General features: G+C 31.8%; 1 long non-coding RNA gene across 1 annotated transcript; it reads left to right on the top strand.

Moving 5' to 3' along the window:
• The first annotated feature begins 1,881 nt into the window (after nt 1–1,881).
• LOC146904066 (uncharacterized) lies at nt 1,882–3,891 on the top strand. The gene is made up of 2 exons (XR_015019965.1): nt 1,882–2,073; nt 2,455–3,891. It is a non-coding gene; the product is annotated as an uncharacterized LOC146904066 (long non-coding RNA).
• The last annotated feature ends 4,135 nt before the right edge of the window (nt 3,892–8,026 follow it).

The following is an 8,026-nucleotide window of genomic DNA, read 5'->3' as shown; positions in this document are numbered from 1 at the left end:
CATTATAAGTACAATTTTTTTTGACAAATTTTTTTTAAGTACAATTATTTGTGACTTTCAAATTTTGATAAACACAAAAATTATGTTTATCTTTTTCAATGACAACAGTAATTCAACAAGTATAAATCCTTATCTTTTCTAATATCACCAACAATATAACATTAATACCTAAAAAAAAATAATATAACATTAATATAGAAAAATTTGTCTAAGGGTATAATTGAAATTATAAAAAATTCAGCCTAAAATCTTTATCTCGTTCATATATAGTATATATAATATTGTTCCTATTATAGTGGGATATTTCCGATTTTAATGCTATTTATTTTTTTAATTAAAATTTAAAATAATACTATTAAAAGGACAAAATAGTACATAAAATAGTTTGAATAAAGGATAAAATCCGTAATAAAAACTCAGGCAAAACTCATGTATTTTTTTTATATCTAGTAAATATATTAATATTCAAACTTTTTTTTATCTATAAAAATGGTCACTTTTTTTGGTTCAAAAATAAACAACGTGCATTTATTTAAAGTGGTAGGCTACATCGGTACAATACAAAATGACAAAAACAAAAAAGATGAATCTGTGAACGAACTCAAAACATCCATATTAATAGAATAAGACACCAAAGTACAATAAGACACCAAACTACATAGGCTTACAAATACGATTGTAATCAACTGTTCAGAATATTCATGTCTCCAGATCAGTAACGTTGATGACACCATTGTCATTGTTGGATGTGCACTGGATTGAAGTTGATCTAACAATCTGAATTGAACATACATCGTAACAAGACGGAAAAGAAAAACAAGTCCACACAAAGATGAGAAAATAATATTGCGCTAAGACGACGAAATCACAAAAAAAAAAAGCTAAAAATATTTGAAAATCACTTGTATTTATAATAGGCAAGGTGGAAAAATGATTTAGAGGGGTGAACAGTTGCGGATCTTCCTTGGGAGCCATGGTACCCCCAAGATTTCTATATATATATGATATTAGTCATGATGTTTCATTATCTTTCGTCAAGCCTAGTGCTTGGCAAATGTATGTCGCGGGTTCAGCACCCCCATATGTCTTTTTTTTAACATTTCTATTGTATTTTTTTATTAATTATATGTAAAAAAACAGACCTTGCTGGGACTCAAACCAACAACCTCTACATTGCATTCAAGCAAAATTTACCACTCTTTCAATTTATAACATCTAGAATTTTTTTGCACAGTTTAATATATATTTCAAAAAGGTTTGGCACCCCCAAGAAAAAAACTCAAGATCCGCCACTAGGGGTGAATAAGGGTAAGCAAACTGACCATAAATCACTCCTCTTTAGTGTAGATGACGGAGTGTAAAGTAGGGTTGTAAGTGACGGCTCATGAGAGAGAATAGGAAAAAATTACAAATGGACACTAATATATGCAATAGAGGAAGTATTAAAGATTTTCATAAATTTTGCTAATTTATTGTAATGAATATATTAAGTGAAGATTACCACTAATTTAATGGAAATGTTATATTGTTATTTTTTTGGATGGATTTACCCCTCACAACTCAATTCTTTTTCAATTTTAAATCTAAATCTACACCATTAGAGAATCCACAAACTAACTCTCTTTTTAGTTGTACTTTTTTGTGTTACAAATTTTTCCTTAACGATATAATTTTACTATTGAAACTGAAATCTTTAATCTTTTTCACCGGAAAGTGATATCTTTAATATTTTGACCGGAAATTGAAACTTTAATTAAAGTACCAAAGAGTGAGCGTAATTTGACTAATAAAGTTATAATTTTAAAATGAGGATAGACGAACACGTCAGTGCTCATCTTCTCGCCACTACACTATAAAAAGAGGAGCATAGATGGTGAATGTAATTCGCCTGAAAAGTATAATTACTCTTTGGGATACTTCAATCCAACAAAGTGTTGCAAGCCTCCACATAGACATCTCTGTACGGTGATGAAATACCATTCATTGTCAACTTGTTTACTCTAACCCTCAACAGCTTCATTTTCTTCTCCCTTTATTTCTCTCTCTCTTCCGTCACTGTAGATCTTTTAAGAGGTATAGCTGTTATTGTAATTTATTATTTTTTTCCTTTTAATCTTGTACATTTATTATTATTTTTTTGTTACAAGTAATGAACAATACCTTTTCATGGACATGATAACCTGAATCAAATCAACCCAATCATCACTTGGTTGGGTTGGTTTGTGTTTGAGGTAAAAAATGTGTGTTGTTCACCCAATTCAAACTAATGAATTTAATTGAATTGTGTAATGAATTTGACCAAAATTGTCCCGACACCACCTATGAGCATCCATAAAGAAGATAAAATACATTTTGAGATAGAAGTTGAAGAGAGATAAATAAGACTAAATTTGATTTTATCTATTATCTTGTTTTTGTAATAAATTGAGCATTTATCTTATTTTCTTGCAACAGATTTTCATATAGCACATGCTTCAACTCCGTAAGGTTTTTTCTCTGGACTCCTCAAAGTGATGGCTAAATCTTAGGTTATGGTTCTCTATAAGGTCTATAAACTATATCACAAGCTTCAATTTCACAAAGGGTGCTTATTTCATTAACCTTCTTCAATATATCGTTCTTCCTTTTCTTGTATGTTTCTTCCCTTGCAGCATCATTCATATTTGAAGTCAAGTTGCAACTTTTTTTCTAGTATATCATAATGAAATAAGAACCCTTTGTGGAATAGAAGTCTGTACTATAGTTTATGGAACTTATGAACGAAAACCTGAGATTTGGCCATCATCGTGAGGAGTCCAAAGTGATACCAAAGTTTTGGCTTAGGCATACTTTCGAGAAGATCAAGAAAATGACGAACAAGGAAACTTTGAAGAAACAAAGGGTTATGAATGGTAAAGAACAAGTGATGAAAAACTAAGAAAGGAAACTAGGGTGAAAGAGATACTGATAACACATATTTATAATTATTTTTAGGATTTATTTTACTTGTTTCTTGTCGTTTTATTAAGTCTTTAGGACATTTTTACTATGCTTAAATGTATTTTTGACCCCTTATCTTTTAAAAAGTTGTGATTTTGTCCCCCTAACAATTTTTTTTATCCTCTATCTTCAGGGAAATATGTTCTTTTGACCCTCTATCTTTAGGGAAATATGGTCTTTTGCCCTTTTATCTTTAGGGAAATATGTTCTTTTTGCCATTTATTTTACAAAAAGTTGTGATTTGACCCCCTATATTGGGACACATGACGTCTTCTCAGCCGCTTGAATGTTTTGTAAAATTAAGGGGTAATATTGTTATTTTTTTTGTTAGGGGGTTAAAACCGCAACTTTTTAAAATTTAAGGGGTCAAAAATGCATTTAAGCCATTTTACTATTGTTTATTTACTTATTTTCATTTGTAAGAATGATCTTGGAGATTTGTGAAGGTTTTGAATCAAAGGTGACGCATTCAAACTTTACAAGACATGGTTTACTTAGATGTTGTTCAATAGTGATGCAAGTGGGCAAAATGTTGAATAGTAGTATGTTTTATGGAGGATTATGGCCACCCATAATCAGGGGTTGCAATCGTAATCTCCTCATTTTTCCGTTGGTATCCATGACTCCCTCCGTCAATATTACACTTTATCCAATACATGATATATAGGTGGATGAACCAACACATTAAAGACTTTGAGAAGCACAAGCTCAATAATAGATCAAGCTCACCACTATGTCCCAATTGTTGTTTGCGAATCTATTTTTAGAACAATTTTAATTGATTAAAACATGTTAAAAGTAGGTGGTGTGGTTGGGATGGACCGTAATGGATAAGGGTTTGATGAGAGTCTTTTTGGATTAAGGGCATATTTGTACTTTTAGAAATAATCAATATCCCTCTCTTCTCTATTATTATTTTCTTTCTCTTATACTAAACATTACATCAATCTATTTCTCACCTCTTTATCTCTTTTCACTATCTCTCTCTTATATACTTCTCTCTTTGCAATTTCTCGTGTAAACCAAACACACCATTATTGATGCATGGATGATAGGAGTGTTGATCTTAGAGGGTAGCCACCTCAAATCTTTAAAGCAAGGGGACATGTGAAAAATAAATGGAAGGTAGATTCATATTGATTAGCACACAAGTTACAAATAGAATGTAGTTGGTAGTGCAAACCTCTTTCGTTGAGGTGTTCATCACTAGGAAGCTTATCATGAATCATTATCCATACATGGAGAGATTATGATTGTGGAATAGCTTGATTCCAAATGTGTTTGTCCCAACCTATCTTATGTCAAGGTGATCTTTGAAATAAGAGTACCTCTTTGAAGGACATTCACCATAAGTTGAGTGTTTCCAAGAAATGTGGTCCCTTATGTTGTCTAAAGTGTAAGAACCAATTTGATTTGGTCACAAATACCTCGCACCTTATATGCAGGGCCGTTCCTACGAATCTGGAGGCTCGGTGCTGAAAGTGAAATGAGGCTCGTAATAAAATAAAGATGTATTTTTTTTTAAAAGAACAATGTTCTATTTAAATTTTTTAAAAGATAAATACAAAGTGCCGTATATATGCGGTACACCCAAAGGTGAAAATCACTATCATATACATGAGAAACCTCAAACCACCCTCCCAAAAAAAAAACACCCACCTAACAACAAAAGTAAGAGGACTCAATTGTAATAGGCCTAAAACAAAACAACAAAAAAGGAAAGTGGAAACCTGCACAGAACCACCAAAAATAGAGAATAACAAAAAACTTATAAAATTAGAAATAGAACAGAGTCAGTGTTGTTTTGGAAAGGGGAAAACGTTAATCTCTATTTGAACTTGTATAACTTATAAAATTATAAAATTATACATGTTAATCTCTATTTGAACTTGTCAGCCTCATAAAATTCATAAAATTAAACCATAATTCAGCCAATTTAGCAATTTGAAAAACTCATAAAATTAATCTCTATTTGAAGAACTCATAAAATTAATCTTTATCAATCTCTATTCCAGCATTTAGCAAATTTAACATTCAACAAAAATCAGCCAATTCCATGAAAGGAAGTAAAAGAAATCAACGAAAGAGAGGTTATTTACCTAACATAGTAACAGTGTCAGTGTTGTTTTGGAAAGGGGAAAACGTCAATAGGATGGTCGATGATGATGATGATGGTATGGTCAGAAATCGAATTGGTTGAGAGATGCAGTCGGAGGAAACATTTGAGTAGTCGACAGTCGCGTTTGAACCATGAAGGAAGAAGAAAAACGAAACACTGATGGCGAGAGGAATGGAACGCGTGTGTTGGTATGTATCAGAGAAAGAGTATTTTTTTAGTGGGGGGTACTGGGCTAAATTTTTTTTTGAGGCCCATACCCTGGGGAGGCTCGGTGCTATAGCGATGCTTGCACCCCCAGGGTCCGGCCCTGCTTATATGTTGATGATAGCAAAGTATGCAACAAAAATTGAACATTATCAGATGTTATATTTGCAAAGGAAAACAAAGCAAGTGATTTTCAAACTCAATACATGTCAATCAAGATAATTCTATAAACAACAAATCCTCTAGTCAACGTAAAGTCAACAAGGATCTAAATCATCATTTGTGTCTAAGCGATCATCTAATCATAAGCACATTAGAAAATCAGTCAAATTATCTGGATGTGACAATAACTTGAACGACCTGAACTAAATATATAGTCTATATCAAGAATCTAGCGTCAACAATCCTTTGAATGATCCTCAACGATATAACTCAAGCAATCATCTAGACAGTACTGGAGATCAAATCTCAAAGCACGAAGTGCTCATCCCATAAAAGACCTTCTAAAGTACAAAAAAGTGAATCTCTAAAAGTCCCTTCATCATAAAGGGACCACGTTGTAACAAATAAAGATAACACTAAAAAAAGTACAACATCGTACAATCCGTACAAATATTCAATTATTCTTTTTGTATCTTATTTTGACTTATTATTTAACATCTCTTTACTCAGCGATATTATTCTATTCACTATAAAAGAGAAACTATTCAGGATATTCACTATAAAAGAGAAACTATTCAGGATATTTAAATTGTCTTTGTCTTCTCTTAACTAAGCCATCAAGAAATATGAAGAAGCAGCAATACCGGTGTTGGTGTTCAAAACCCCACACTTAAAAGAATGGATAGAGAAAATCAAGCACAATGTATCACCCACATATTGAAAGCGAGAAATGGGCATCCCTTCTTGGCTCACCAAAAAAGGTCTAAACTGGTTCAAAGCCACAGTTTATCTCATTATTGCACCCATCCCCTCGCCCACCAACAAAAATAAGAGAGGACCTAACGAGCCCTCTTGCTTTAAACCTCTTTAAATTTTAATTTCTTAAGTTGGACTACCATTGAAAAGAATAGACATGTTCCCCAAAAATACGCACATACACATGCACAACTTCCATTTCTCACTAAAGTCAAACATAATAAAGATATACTCTAAAAATCCCCAGTCTACTAAGTTATAGAACTTTTCAAAGTCTACATACATTCGAGGAAAAATAGTTAAGTTAAAAAGAGAGGTATTTGTTTTTTTTTTTTTTTTTGTGTTAACTTTGCAGTTCTTAGGGAAAATGTCCTCTAGTAATTCAGACTTTGGTTAGAAGGTAAGTAAAGTATGATCAATAATTATTTTATCAAAAGTTCGGGTTCTTCCAAACAATTCGTCCTTGACGAAGCTAATTAAGCAGCTAAGTGCAATCACTTGGTTAAAATGAGAGATATTTAAATGAAAAAGAAAATGATAACAAAACTAGTACTCCCTCCGGTCACATTCGTAAGCAATTTTTACTTTCTTAAGTTCATTAAATAACTAATGTATCTGGAATATAATATAGTCCAGATACATCACTTATTTAATGAATCTGAAAAAGTGAAAGTTGCTTATAAATATGACCGGAGGAAATATATTCCACAAGTGCATGGAAGAAAATATAAAGTTGTAGGGACATACATTTAATATGTTGGTACACATGTTTAAAGTTGCAATGCTTCTCTACATTTAGTTTGTGCGAGCTTTACCATTAATGTGCAATACCCTCTCCGAACTTAAATATAAACAAAAAATCTACTCCCTTCGTCTCACAATAATAGTCTCTTAAGCATTTTTTCTTTTTCTCAAAATAATTGCCAGTTTAGAATAGCAATGCAACATTTATTATTTTTTTCCATTATTATACCATTATTTATTGAATTTCATCCAACTTAACTACTCCACTAACTACAATTAATAAGGGTATTTTAGTAATGATAATAATTTTACCATTGAAATCAACACAATCAATCATTTCCTTAATAATCGTGCACAAGGCTTAAACGACAATAATTTAGAGACGGAAGGAGTATACTTTGAATCAAATTCATTTGACTTCTTAATTATATTTAAGACCGGAGTGAGTATATATACACACATACATATATATAGTTATCACTTCTAATATCCTAATAGAGGAATGCCAAATATTTGCATTGCACACTTAAGTTGAGTTTGATTAATCTGATTTGGCATCAGATGTTACACGTGAAGGCAGGTGGACAAAACTCTTTATGGTTATTAGATCTTGCTTTCCTTTCAACTTAAAAGATTGTTGGTCCAATTATGATTACAACTGTGGAGGGAGCAACTTCAATTTCCCCTAATCAACGCCTCAATTTGCATATAAAGGCTTCCCACGTTCATTTTCTATTTCATCATTGTGCATTCATCCTATCCTACTATTATCGATCATCTCATTTATTTCCCTTTACAGTTCAACAACACGTTTGTCTCTGTTTAATGGTATTTTATTTGTCTCGTCTTTAACAATTTATATCTTTTAATATTTCCCAGTTTTAGTTAAACGAAAAAAGTGTACACTCAAATTGGTTGTCAATAATACAAGTTGCATTGCATCTCCTTAATTACTGATCAAAAAGTTGCATCTCTGAAATTATATTTTTTTTTAACAAACTAAAATGATATATATTACCAACAAAATTGATTCACCCTGCACAGGACATGCAAAGAATGAAC

This window comes from Medicago sativa, chromosome 7, assembly GCF_051527215.1.
Source record: "Medicago sativa cultivar Bolivia chromosome 7, Bolivia_mono, whole genome shotgun sequence".
In the NCBI taxonomy this organism is placed as follows: Eukaryota; Viridiplantae; Streptophyta; class Magnoliopsida; order Fabales; family Fabaceae; genus Medicago; species Medicago sativa.
Note: the sequence above shows the minus strand (reverse complement) of the source record. Positions and strands in the feature narration are given on the sequence as shown.